The sequence below is a fragment of the Xenopus tropicalis genome, chromosome 2, assembly GCF_000004195.4.
Source record: "Xenopus tropicalis strain Nigerian chromosome 2, UCB_Xtro_10.0, whole genome shotgun sequence".
In the NCBI taxonomy this organism is placed as follows: Eukaryota; Metazoa; Chordata; class Amphibia; order Anura; family Pipidae; genus Xenopus; species Xenopus tropicalis.
Genome location: NC_030678.2, coordinates 161,831,862 through 161,846,463, shown reverse-complemented (window position 1 = coordinate 161,846,463; position 14,602 = coordinate 161,831,862).

Here is a 14,602-nt window from a genome sequence, read left to right as displayed (position 1 = left end):
CTAAAAGTGATAAAGTTCATTATCTGATTAACTGCCTGAGGAATGCTCTGTATAAACAAACCACTCTCTTCCCCAAGCTGAATCATTAGGCTTTGAGATAAGAGCAGCTCATTATACAAAAGGATTGTAAAACAGGTATACTGCCCCTTTAAATGTTTATTACTAAAGATTTAGTAATATCTCTGCTTAAATATCATTAAATACCTGAAGGTGTTCTTCACTGACTTGCATCAGGGCCTCCTCCCTGATGCATCGCTCATACCAGGAATTGTAGTCTGGGTCCAATTCCTAGTTAAAAGAAATACAATATGTTGTTATATAAACGTAAACCTCTAGCTTGAAAAAGAAAGCCCTTAAAGACAGAATTAGCCCACTGCTCAGGCTCATATGATTTCTCCTTACCTGGCAGGTCTTAGGATCGGGGACCTCTGGAGTCTCCTGGTTAAGGAAAGGAAAGTAAAACATGTTGAACATTGTGTTATTTCTGTTGTAAAGAAGCTAAAAATACAATGTTGTATAAAATGTACATTGATTTTTATTTGCCCCTTCTCTCCCTCTCTTATGCTTACCTGGCAGATGTTTGTGCCCAACTCCATGTCCTCCTCTGGTGTTTCCTCCTAAGAGAGATAAAGTTCAATATCTGATTAACTGCCTGAGGAACCCTCTGTATAAACAAACCACTCTCTTCCCCAAGCTAAATCATTAGGCTTTGAGAAAGGAGCAGCTCATTATACAAAAGGATTGTAAAAGAGGTATACTGCCCCTTTAAATGTTTATTGGTAAAGATTTACTATTATCTCTGCTTAAATCTCATTAAATACCTGAAGGTGATCTTCGCTCATTTGCATCAGAGCCTCCTCTCTGATGCATCGCTCATACCAGGAATTGTATTCCCAGTCCAATTCCTAGTTAAAAGAGATACAATATGTTGTTATATAAACGTAAACCTCTAGCTTGAAAAAGAAAGCCCTTAAAGACAGAACTAGCCCACTGTTCAGGCTCATATGATTTCTCCTTACCTGGCAGAGTTCAGGAGTGGGGACCTCTGGAGTCTCCTGGTTAAGGAAAGGAAAAGAAAACATGTTGAACATTGTATTATTGTATTATTTGTAAGTTAAAATACAAATTTGCATAAAATGTACAGTGAATTCAATTTGCCCCTTCTCTCCCTCTCTTATGCTTACCTGGCAGATGTTAGTGCCCGGCTCCATGGCCTCCTCTGGTGTTTCCTCCTAAGAGAGATAAAGTTCATTATCTGATTAGCTGCCTGAGGAACCCTCTGTATAAACAAACCACTCTCTTCCCCAAGCTAAATCATTAGGCTTTGAGATAAGAGCAGCACATTATAAAAAATTATTGTAAAAAAAAGTATACTGCCCCTTTAAATGTTTATTGGTAAAGATTTAGTAATATCTCTCCTTAAATCTCATTAAATACCTGAAGATGTTCCTCGCTCATATGCATCAGAGCCTCCTCTCTGATGCATCGCTCATACCAGGAATTGTACTCCCAGTCCAATTCCTAGTAAATAAAGAGATACAATATGTTGTTATATAAACGTAAACCTCTAGCTTGATAAAGAAAGCCCTTAAAGACAGAATTAGCCCACTGCTGAGGCTCATATGATTTCTCCTTACCTGGCAGAGTTCAGGTGCAGGGACCTCTGGAGTCTCCTGGTTAAGGAAGGAAAAGAAAAACATGTTGAACATTGTATTATTTCTGTTGTAAAGAAGCTAAAATACAATGTTTCATAAAATATGCAGTAAATTTAATTTGCCCCTGCTCTCCCTTCTTATTTGCCCCTGCTCTCCCTCTCTTATGCTTACCTGGCAGATGTCCGTGCCTGACTCCAAGTCCTGCCCTGGTGTCTCCTCCTAAGAGGGATAAAGTTCATTATCTGATTAACTTTCTATGACTTTGTAGTTCAGTATCTATAACAGACCTTGTATAAAGCAAATTATCTCAACTTTAGAAAATCAAACCATGTCTGTTTGTTTACTACTTACCTGGCAGGTGTTATATCCAGGGTCTTCTGGAGGTTCCTGGTTAAAAGATAAAAGTTATCAAATCAGCTCAACTCTGAAAAAGTGAACATATTTTCCATGTAAAATTCAGGTGTAGTTTTTTATTTTGGCAGCATTGCCAAATCCACCTGATGTAACAAGTTAAGAGGAAAATAGTTCAAACCCACCCATCTCTGGTAAGTGGGGGGTAAGGGTATAACTATACTATGCACAGATTTATATGTGAATGTCAATCATATCTATATCCAACATTTAGGTATGGGATCTGTTATCCAGAAACCCATTATCCAAAAATCTCTGAATTGCAGGTAGGCCATTGCCCATAGACTCCATTTTAAACAACTAAAACATATTTGTGATCTAACTTGTACAAGGTAAAGACCAATAAGCAACAGATGCTATTAAGTTAGCACCTATGTTGGTAAATAAGCTATAATCATAACCCTTTACAGAGATTATTCATGAACCCTGTGGCTTAAAGAGAAACTAAGTTCATTTGGGGCACTGCACAACTCTTTGCTAGTTACCTCACAGGTGTCGGAGTGAGGGTCTGTTTTTTTAGTGATGTTCTGGTTAAGCGAGAAAATATTATTTTATAAGATCAGCTCAGTTCACAAGAGAATATGATAAAATAAATCTTTTTCATTTATTTGTTATTTTCTGCTTACCTGGAAGTGGCAGGGGCTGGTGTTCATGCTCTCCTGCCTTATAGTTGGTTCTTCAGCCTGATTAAGACAGAAAAAAGGTCACAAACCAATAGTATAAAGCTCAAAGTAATACAATGGTTGAAAGTTGTCTTTTTATTGTATCTGTTCTGTTCAATAATAAAATATTCTGAAATAAAAATTGCATATTAACAACTCAGGCCCTGTCAATTTAAAGTAGTAATAAAGTCATAATTTTAAAGGCAAGGTTTTTTTTCTACAATTCCAGCTCAGTGTCAAAATATTGCCAAATTTGTTAGGCACAAGTCCACTACATGTATTTGGGGGGGGGTCACTGGGGAAACCTTGGCGCTACCACCAGCTTGAGGATGGAGGTAACACCAGGGTTCCCCTGAATCAATATAAAGTTGCTGTTACTTTATGGAATGAAAGGCCTATCATCCAATGCAAGTTATCACTAAGGGCTCTGGCACACGGGGCAGACGCAGCAGGGCGATTTCAGAAAATCGCCGAAAAAGACTTGCAAGTCTTTTTCGGCGATTTGCGCGAAATCGCGCCACCGCGTCTGCCATCCCACCGGCGACTTACATGTTCACCGGTGGGATGGCAGGGGTAGGCAACTCAGGGAGATTAGTCGCCCGCGAACAGGGAGTTTTGCCGCGGGCGACTAATCTCCCCGTGTGCCAGAGCCCTAAAAGGTGAGAGTATGTTTAATCTTGAAACAAAATGACTTTCAGAAGATATAATTAAGCACAAACCTCATTACAGGCTGTTGGATCCTCCTCGATGGTCTGAGGATCCTTTTGCTCAGAGAGCTCAGGTGGGCAGGTGTTATTGCCACATTCTTGAGGTCTCTCCTATTTAGGGGGGAAAAAATGGTTGTTAGATGAGCGGAACCAACTTGATTAAAGCAGAACTGCAAGACCCAGACTCCTACGTTTCCCCCCAAATTAAAGAAATCAGAGCTACATAGCGGGGTCAATGGTTGTTATGTTTGGTTGTGGCCTTTCTGTTAAAACCCTCACTGCTCTGATCATTGCACAGATTTATGTACAGTAAAACCAACTAGGGCCTTGGGTTTCAGTGGGAATGTTCTAGAAGGGCAATGGGATCTGTGGAAGATCTGAGAGGATGTAACAGAGGTAAAACATGGTGACCAACCATCCTATTAAGTATTTGTCAGGGGAATGGGGGCTACATGGGAGTTTGGGTGATGTGGTTGGATAGGGGTCCTGTGCAGGGGCACAAATAGGTTTAAAAGGGTTTAATTGTTATTCAGAAAAAACAGTTAATACATAATACAATTCATTGCTGGTTACCTCGCAAGTCTCCTGCTGAGGGAGGCAGGGGCTGGTGTTCATGCTCTCCTGCCTCATAGTTGGTTCTTCAGCCTGGTTAAGACAGAAAAAAGGTCACAACCCAATACTGTAAAGCTTAAAGTAATACAACGGTTCTGCTCAATCAATATAAAGTTGCTGTTACTTTATGGGATGAAAGGCCTATCATCCAATGCAAGTTATCACTAAAGGTGAGTGCATGTTTAATCTTGAAACAAAATGAGTTTCAGAAGATATAATTAAACACAAACCTTAATACAGGCTGTTGGATCCTCCACGATGGGCTGAGGATCCTCTTGTTCAGAGAGCTCAGGCGGGCAGGTGTAATAGCCACATTCCTGAGGTCTCTCCTTGCAGGTCTCCTGCTGAGGGAGGCAGGGGCTGGTGTTCATGCTCTCCTGCCTCATAGTTGGTTCTTCAGCCTGGTTAAGACAGAAAAAAGGTCACAACCCAATACTGTAAAGCTCAAAGTAATACAATGGTTGAAAGTTATCTTTTTATTGTATCGGTTCTGCTCAATCAATATAAAGTTGCTGTTACTTTATGGGATGAAAGGCCTATCATCCAATGCAAGTTATCACTATAGGTGAGTGCATGTTTAATCTTGAAACAAAATGACTTTCAGAAGATATAATTAAACACAAACCTTAATACAGGTTGTTGGATCCTCCTCGATGGGCTGAGGATCCTCTTGCTCCGAGAGCTCAGGCGGGCAGGTGTAATCACCACACTCCTGAGGTCTCTCCTTGCAAGTCTCCTGCTGAGGGTCATCACAGATCTCCAAGGTTTCCTAGTTAATATAAAAAACAGAATTTTAGAAGATCATCTTATTTCAGTAGAGAATGAAGAAAAAAATAAAAAATAGTTTACAGCATAAAACACTGCAAAGTTTCCATTTCTGCTTACCTTGGAGCTGCTCACCTCAGCTTCCTTTTGAAATTCCTGGTTAAAAGACAAGAAAATACTATTACCTCTAATAAATGGCTTTAATTTGTGCTTCAACTGCGCCCATTTTTGCTCAGCCCCAAATTACAGTTGTAAATGAGCCCTTCTGTCTGCATATCACAAAGTGACACAGTGGTACAAATTTACTAATATATGGACTGAATTGTGTGTTTTAACCATAGCAACAAATCATATCTATGTTTTAACTTGTACAAGGTAAAAACTGATAAGAAACAGATGCTGATTGGTCAGTATGGGCAAGGGCATTTGAGCAAGTTAGCACCTATATTGGTAAATAAGCTATACTGTTGGGTAAATATTATCTTTATCCCTTATATGTATGTATGTATGTATAACTTTATTTATAAAGCGCCACAAGGGTACGCAGCGCTGTACAGTCTTACAGAATACAAAATTACACACAGGGAGGACAAGTGATATAATAAATAAATACAATAAATATATATATATATAAGTGCCATGTGGTATGAGACACAGTAGGAAGGAGGTCCCTGCCCCGTAGAGCTTACAATTATAGAGATTATTCATGAACCCTGTTACTTAAAGAGAAACTAAGCCCTTTAAAAACCTTGGGAAACTACACAATTCTTTGCTAGTTACCTCACGGGTCTCGGTGTGAGGGCCAGTACATCCTTCCAAGGTGTTCTGGTTAACAGAGAAAAGGTTATGTTGTAAGATCAGCTTAGTTCAGCAGAGAATATGAAAAAATAAATTGTTTTCATTCAATCATTATTTTCTGCTTACCTGGAAGTGGCAGGGGCTGATGTTTTTGCTCTCCTGCTGTACTGGCTGCTCTTCCTCCTGAAAAATAGTGAAAAACCAATACTGTAAGGCTCAAAGTAATACAATGGTTGAAAAAAATAAACAAGTGAGGCAATGCCAGTTGCATATGGTAATGAATTTACCATGTTTTTCCTACAGTTCCAACTCAGAGTTAAATTATTGCATTTACTCAGTTTGTTAGGCACAAGTTCACTGTATATATTCGTGGTGGCCAATAGGGAAACCTCGGCGTTACCATCAGCCTGAGGATGGAGGTAACTACTGGATTCAGAACATGCGGTGGAACAGACTCACCAGCACCAAAGTCAGTGGTGCCCAACTAATTGCCCCCCTATAATGAATCTGGGTTTTATATTATTTAAAACAATTTTTGTATTATGAACATATTATTTCTTCTTACCTGACAGATGTCCGTATCAGGGGTTACTGGAGTCTCCTGGTTAATAAAGGGGAAAAAAGATGTTGCACAATTAATTATTTCTGTTGTAAAGAAGCTAAAACACATCTTGCATGTAATATATAGGGTGATTTTTATTTGCCCTTGCTCCCCCTCTCTTGTATTTACCTGGCAGATGTCCGTGCCTGACTCCAGAGTCTGCTCTGGTCGCTCCTCCTAAAAGGGATAAAGTTATCTGATCAACTTCCTATAACCTTGTAGTTCAGTATCTAAAATGCACCTTGTATAAAGCAAAGTCTCTCAACTTCAGAAAATTTAACCATTTTATGTAACTACTTACCTGGCAGGTGTTATAGCCAGGGGCTTCCGCTGGTTCCTGGTTAAGAGATAAAAGTTATCAAATCAAGTCAGTTTTGTTAAAATAAAAAATGGTGAAAACAAGTGAGATGTCATATTCAGGAACTGGTGCTTTATTTTTATTGCTTTGGTACTTACTTGGCAGATGGAATTGCTGGAACTAACAGAAGGTACCTGGTTAAGAGAAGAAAACAGATCACAGAGAGCCACAGATCAAGCTAACAGCGCTCATGTTAAAAATGTGGTCAAAAATTTGTGTAGCTGCCACACTAGAAAGGGCTTGGAACTGAAGGAATCTAATCTAATAACCACTGCCTAAGAAAATAGAACTTTGGTAATGATAGTGATAATAGTAAAAAGACCCAAGAGGCAAAATGTTACTGGGCAATGGGATAGTTAAAGGCAACACAACACTTAAGGAAAGCTAATAATATACGGACTGTATGATACCAACTCCTTTATTACTTACCAGGCAGATGTTATTGGGCTCTATAGTGGGCTCCTCCTGTTTGAGTGATAAAAAGTTTTCATTACTTTATGGAATGCAAGTGTCATGTATAAATAAATGCAGGGTCAGATTTATCGTGATGATAATGCAAAGGCCAAAGGCTATCCCTTTGCCAGGAGAGAGAAAGTAGATTCCATCATCAACAAAGAAAGGGGTTTTAACAATAACAATAATACATTTATTATATGGGTCATCTATGGGGCTGGTAAGGGATGATACTGCAGCTGAACTTAAATATGAAACAGGTGTAAAAGTAGTTTTCAATTCATGGACACATTATTTTTATTCAAAAGAGAGGGGGTGTGGCCAACTATAAATATATGAATAAATTGGCGTTTCTATTCGACCAGTAAGAACTGGATATATATTGGTGCAGCTTCATCAAGGCTTTTGTGCATATAAATCTATAGGCAAGGGAATAACATGGCTTTGATAACACAAATAGTTAGGAAAATGGTGTTTAGGAAATGATGTTTCACAATTCTTCTCTGCTTACCACAACAGATTCTCTGATTGAATGATCTGTTCTTTTCTAATGAAGAAAAAGAAAAAAATCTTATCACAAAAAAATACATGAGCAAATAGAAAAACCATAATTAAACTCATCTGAAATCTGATTGGCTCCACCCAGTTTTTCTAACATTGGACCACAGTCATATTGTAAAAAGACACTGTGCAAAGTTTGGGGGCCCTGGTTTAATAGTGTCAGAATGGCAGTAATTTAAACTTCCCTGCTGAAAGTCAATGAGCGACATCTAATTGGCAGTTGGTGGCTCTGCCCACTTTTTCTAAAGGACTGCAGTTACCCAGTGACTTACTCTAAAAAACTTAGGGTCCCTGGCATTAATAATTAATGGCAGCAGTGACAAACTGTGCAAAGTCTCGGCACCCTGGCATAAATAGTGTGAGAATAACAGCATTTTAAATTTAAAACAATAAAATTCAATGGGTAAAATCTGATTGGCTGTCGGTGGCTCCACCCATTTTTACTAATTTTGAACTGCAGTCCCCCATTGACTACCTGTGTATAGTTTGGGGACCCTGGCATTAATGATGCGAGAAAGGCAGCAGCTTAAATAAAAACTAATGACATTTAATGGGTGAAATCTGATTGGATGTTTATGGCTCTGCCTACTTTTTCTAACTTTTAACTTTAGCGCCCCAGTATCAGCTGTGATAAGTTTGGGGACACTGGTGTTAAATGTGTGAGAATGGAAGCAGGTTAAATTCTCCCATTGAAAGTTGATGGGTGACATCTGATTGGCTGTTTGCCTCACCCACTTTTGGGCACTTGGTCTTCATTTTTTATTACTTGTAGTTATTTAATTATTTTAATTTTTGTTCAGCATCTCTCCTGATTGCCTTTTTGGCAGCTATCTGGTTGCTAGGGTCCACATTACCTTAGCAACCAGGGAGTGGTTTGAATGTGAGCCTGGTACATGAATAGGAGAGGAACTGAATAAAAGCAATGTACCAATAACAGTAAAATTGTAGCCTCACAGAGCAATCGTTTTAAGGCTGCCAGGGTCAGTGACCCCCATTTGAAAGCTACAGAGTTAGAAGAAGAGGGCAAATAAATAAAAAACCATAATAAATAAAAAACGAAGACCAACTGAAAAGTTGCTGAGAATTGGCCATTCTATAACATACTAAAGTTAAGTTAAAGTTAAGATGAACCTCCCCTTTGAGGGTTTGGTGCAAAAACCAATGTAACCCAGTGTATCCCCTGTACTGACTCATATAACAGATAGGGCTCATTCTGAAACTGCAGCAGTGATTGCTGGCAGCACAATACACACATATAATCAGGCGCAGTCAGGGGCTTATTATCAGCGTTCCTATTTTTATTAAGTTTATTTGCCCTAAAAACCATTTAAATATTGTTTTTAAAATGCACATTTAAAAAAAAAAAAAAAAAAAACCCCCACAAAAAACTCAAAACTCAAAAGTAAAAAGCTGCCATGTAAAAGCCTGCAAGGGCATGTAGGAGTTAATGGCGGCTGCCCTAGTCAAGATTTTAACTATTTTTGCTACACTTTAAAAATGATGCTAAAATGACAAATTGGAGGTATTTGGTATCTATTAAGTATCAGGAACTCGGGTTCCATTTCCATTGGTCACAAACAGAACAATCTTTAGGGATCATCAGTAGTTACGCACGAATCTGTCCCATTTTGCTTTGGCGAAAAATTAGCAAAACTATGGAAATATTTGTGAAACGCGGGTGCCATGAAGCTATTTTTCACGTGACCCTTTTTTATGCGACCGCGCCTATATTGATGTGACCTGCTTTATTTTGGCGGGACCGCACTGAGTTTAATGACAAGTTTGTCCCTCGGTGACGTTACCCACAGGATGAAATATATCATGTTACAGTAGAGAAAATGAAGTCCTTACCTTGCGAAAACAAGAAAAGGAGAAACAATTGCGGAAAGATTTCCGCAATTGACTTCTAAATGATCTCAGCACTCTAAGGGCGCTCATCGCTGAAACGTCTTTCTATGGACACAAAAAGAAACATCATTTTAGTAATCCCAATACTGTCTTCTATGTACAGTCCCTATATATATATATATATATAAAAGGGCAACCATATGGGGGTTTTAACCTTGAAAGCAAGAAAGTTGCAGGTAAAACTGAGTCCCTTGGCTAAATGTATATTGAAGCAGTTGAATTCTTAATGAATCGCATAAGTCAGTGTAGGAACTGGTCAAAAGGGATGACGCAGTTGGCCAGCTTGAAGTATATTGCAATATATGGACAAACAATCCCTGTTTTGCTTAAAGGGAAGGGCATTTCTTAGTAGCTTAAATGCACCGAATGTCTTAATGTTCTATATATTGATAAAGGGTGAGTGCAGAGGATCTCTTGTTGTTGTTTCTATATATATACATACATACATACATACATACACAGGTATATGTATAATGTACAGGTATAGGAACCATTATCAGGAAACCCATTCCAGAAAGTTCTGAATTAAAGGAAGGCATCTCCCATAGACTCCATGCTAATCAAATATTTCTAATGTTTCAATGATCCCCTTTTCTCTGTAATAATAAAATAGTACCTGTACTTGATCCCAACTAAGATATAATTACCCCTTATTGGGGGCAGAACAGCCCTATTGGGTTTATTTAATGGTTAAATGATTCCCTTTTCTCTGTAATAATAAAACAGTACCTGTACTTGATCCCAACTAAGATATAATTACCCCTTATTGGGGGCAAAACAGCCCTATTGGGTTTATTTCATGGTTAAATGATTCCCTTTTCTGTGTAGTAATAAAACAGTACCTGTACTTGATTCCAACAAAGATATAATTACCCCTTATTGGGGGTGGAAAAGTCCTATTGGGTTTATTTAATGGTTAAATGATTCTCTTTTCTCTGCAATAATAAAACAGTACCTGTACTTGATCCCAACTAAGATATAATTACCCCTTATTGGGGCAGAACAGCACCATTGGGTATTATTTTATGGTTAAATGATTCCCTTTTCTCTGTAATAATAAAACAGTACCTGTACTTGATCCCAACTAAGATATAATTACCCCTTATTAGGGGCAGAATAATGCTAATGGGTTTATTTAATGGTTAAATGATTCCCTTTTCTCTGTAATAATAAAACAGTACCTGTACTTGATCCCAACTAAGATATAATTACCCCTTAATTGGGGGCAGAACAGCCCTATTGGGTTTATTTCATGTTTAAATGATTCCCTTTTCTCTGTAATAATAAAACAGTACCTGTACTTGATTCCAACTAAGATATAATTACCCCTTAATTGGGGGCAGAACAGCCCTATTGGGTTTATTTCATGTTTAAATGATTCCCTTTTCTCCATAATAATACTAAAACAGTTCCTGTACTTGATCCCAACTAAGATATAATTACCCCTTATTGGGGCAGAACAGCCCTATTGGGTTTATTTCATGTTTAAATGATTCCCTTTTCTCCATAATAATACTAAAACAGTTCCTGTACTTGATCCCAACTAAGATATAATTACCCCTTATTGGGGGCAGAACAGCCCTATTGGGTTTATTTAATGGTTAAATGATTCCCTTTTCTCTGTAATAATAAAACAGTACCTGTACTTGATCCCAACTAAGATATAATTACCCCTTTTTGGGGGCAGAACAGTCCTATTGGTTTTATTTAATGGTTAAATGATTTCCTTTTCTCTGTAATAATAAAACAGTACCTGTACTTGATCCCAACTAAGATATAATTACCCCTTATTGGGGCAGAACAGTCCTATTGGGTTTATTTCATGTTTAAATGATTCCCTTTTCTCCATAATAATACTAAAACAGTTTCTGTACTTGATCCCAACTAAGATATAATTACCCCTTATTGGGGGCAGAACAATCCTAATGGGTTTATTTAATGGTTAAATGATTCCCTTTTCTCTGTAATAATAAAACAGTACCTGTACTTGAGACCAACTAAGATATAATTACCCCTTATTGGGGGCAGAACAGCCCTATTGGGTTTATTTCATGGTTAAATGATTCCCTTTTCTGTGTAATAATAAAACAGTACCTGTACTTGATTCCAACAAAGATATAATTACCCCTTATTGGGGGTGGAAAAGTCCTATTGGGTTTATTTAATGGTTAAATGATTCTCTTTTCTCTGTAATAATAAAACAGTACCTGTACTTGATCCCAACTAAGATATAATTACCCCTTATTGGGGCAGAACAGCCCCATTGGGTATTATTTTATGGTTAAATGATTCCCTTTTCTCTGTAATAATAAAACAGTACCTGTACTTGATCCCAACTAAGATATAATTACCCCTTATTGGGGGCAGAACAATCCTATTGGGTTTATTTAATGGTTAAATGATTCTCTTTTCTCTGTAATAATAAAACAGTACCATTACTTGATCCCAACTAAGATATAATTACCCACTATTAGGGGCCGAACAATCCTAATGGGTTTATTTCATGGTTAAATTATTCCCTTTTCTCTGTAATAATAAAACAGTACCTGTACTTGATCCCAACTAAGATATAATTACCCCTTAATTGGGGGCAGAACAGCCCTATTGGGTTTATTTCATGTTTAAATGATTCCCTTTTCTCTGTAATAATAAAACAGTACCTGTACTTGATTCCAACTGAGATATAATTACCCCTTAATTGGGGGCAGAACAGCCCTATTGGGTTTATTTCATGTTTAAATGATTCCCTTTTCTCTGTAATAATAAAACAGTACCTGTACTTGATCCCAACTAAGATATAATAACCCCTTTTTGGGGGCAGAACAATCCTATTGGGTTTATTTCATGTTTAAATGATTCCCTTTTCTCCATAATAATACTAAAACAGTTCCTGTACTTGATCCCAACTAAGATATAATTACCCCTTATTGGGGGTGGAACAGCCCTATTGGGTTTATTTAATGGTTAAATGATTCCCTTTTCTCTGTAATAATAAAACAGTACCTGTACTTGATCCCAACTAAGATATAATTACCCCTTATTGGGGGCAGAACAGCCCTATTGGGTTTATTTAATGCTTAAATGATTCCCTTTTCTCTGTAATAATAAAACAGTACCTGTACTTGATCCCAACTAAGATATAATTACCCATTATTGGGGGCAGAACAATCCTATTGGGTTTATTTAATGGTTTAATTATTATTTTATTATTAACATTTATTTATAAAGCGCCAACATATACCGCAGCGCTGTACATGATTCCCTTTTCTCTGTATAGGGAATGGTACCATTACAGCATGTAAAATATATCAGTACACGGAGTGCTGCCATTACTGTACAAATGACACATTAATACAGAGATTACTAGAATGCTGCATTTAGAGTGTGTTTGCCCACGGCAGTGTCCCTTTAGCCAGAGCATGACAGTGATGCTGGGAAGCACACTCACAATACATTACATAGATAGAAAACCAAGAAACAATAAACTAGTGATGAGTGAATTTGTCCCATTTCACTTTGTCAAAAAATTCATGAAACTGCAAAAAATTTGCAAAACAGAGAAAGTTTTGTTTCACGCAAATTTATTGTTTTTTGTTGTGCATCAACTTTTTGCACAAAGCATTTGGATGAAACTAAATTAGATTCTGGGGTGGTTTGTTTGTGGGGGGCTACTTTTTCAGCTTTGGGACTACAAATGAAACATTTTCCCTTAATTTCAAGCTTTGCTTCAAGCTTATTTATTTATAAAACGCCAACATATTCCGCAGCGCTGTACATGATTCCCTTTTCTCTGTAATAATAAAACAGTACCTGTACTTGATCCCAACTAAGATATAATTACCCCTTATTGGGGCAGAACAGCCCTATTGGGTTTATTTAATGGTTAAATGATTCCCTTTTCTTTGTAATAATAAAATAGTACCTGTACTTGATCCCAACTAAGATATAATTACCCCTTATTGGGGGCAGAACAGCCCTATTGGGTTTATTTCATGTTTAAATGATTCCCTTTTCTCTGTAATAATAAAACAGTACCTGTACTTGATCCCAACTAAGATATAATTACCCCTTATTGGGGCAGAACAGCCCCATTGGGCATTATTTTATGGTTAAATGATTCCCTTTTCTCTGTAATAATAAAACAGTACCTGTACTTGATCCCAACTAAGATATAATTACCCCTTATTGGGGGCAGAACAATCCTATTGGGTTTATTTAATGGTTAAATGATTCTCTTTTCTCTGTAATAATAAAACAGTACCATTACTTGATCCCAACTAAGATATAATTACCCCTTATTAGGGGCAGAACAATGCTAATGGGTTTATTTAATGGTTAAATGATTCCCTTTTCTCTGTAATAATAAAACAGTACCTGTACTTGATCCAAACTAAGATATAATTACCCATTATTAGGGGCCGAACAATCCTAATGGGTTTATTTCATGGTTAAATTATTCCCTTTTCTCTGTAATAATGAAACAGTACCTGTACTTGATCCCAACTAAGATATAATTACCCCTTAATTGGGGGCAGAACAGCCCTATTGGGTTTATTTCATGTTTAAATGATTCCCTTTTCTCTGTAATAATAAAACAGTACCTGTACTTGATTCCAACTAAGATATAATTACCCCTTAATTGGGGGCAGAACAGCCCTATTGGGTTTATTTCATGTTTAAATGATTCCCTTTTCTCTGTAATAATAAAACAGTACCTGTACTTGATTCCAACTAAGATATAATTACCCCTTATTGGGGGCAGAACAGCCCTATTGGGTTTATTTCATGGTTAAATGATTCCCTTTTCTCTGTAATAATAAAATAGTACCTGTACTTGATCCCAACTAAGATATAATTACCCCTTATTGGGGGCAGAATGGCCCTATTGGGTTTATTTCATGTTTAAATGATTCCCTTTTGTCTGTAATAATAAAACAGTACCTGTACTTGATCCCAACTAAGATATAATAACCCCTTTTTGGGGGCAGAACAATCCTATTGGGTTTATTTCATGTTTAAAAGATTCCCTTTTCTCCATAATAATACTAAAACAGTTCCTGTACTTGATCCCAACTAAGATATAATTACCCCTTATTGGGGGCAGAACAGCC